Here is a 461-nt window from a genome sequence, read left to right on the forward strand (position 1 = left end):
TTATAGAATGACAGACGGGCTGGTTAATATGGGGTGAGAGAAGAGTAGTGTGAGGTAGTTAATATGGGGTTATAGAACAGTAGTGTGGGGTATTAATGAGGGGTTAGAGAAAAGTAGTGTGGGGTAGTTAATGTGGGGTAAAATAATTTTATTAATGTGGGGTTAGAGACTGTAGTTAATGTGGGGTTATATAACAGTAGTGTGTGGTGGTTAATATGGGGTTATAGAACAGTAGTGTGTGGTAGTTAATGTGGGGGTTAGAGAACAGTAGTGTGGGGTCTTACTGTGGGGTTAAAGAACAGTAGTGTGAGGTATCGATGTGGGGTTAAAGAACAGAAGTGTGGGTACTGTAGATAATATGGGGTTATAGAACAGTAGTGTGGGCTAATAATGGGGGGTTAGAGAACAGCAGTTAATGTGTGGTTATAGAACAGTAGTGTTCTACTGCTCCGGGCTCAGTG

This window comes from Alosa alosa, chromosome 6 (assembly GCF_017589495.1).
Source record: "Alosa alosa isolate M-15738 ecotype Scorff River chromosome 6, AALO_Geno_1.1, whole genome shotgun sequence".
Taxonomy (NCBI): domain Eukaryota; kingdom Metazoa; phylum Chordata; class Actinopteri; order Clupeiformes; family Clupeidae; genus Alosa; species Alosa alosa.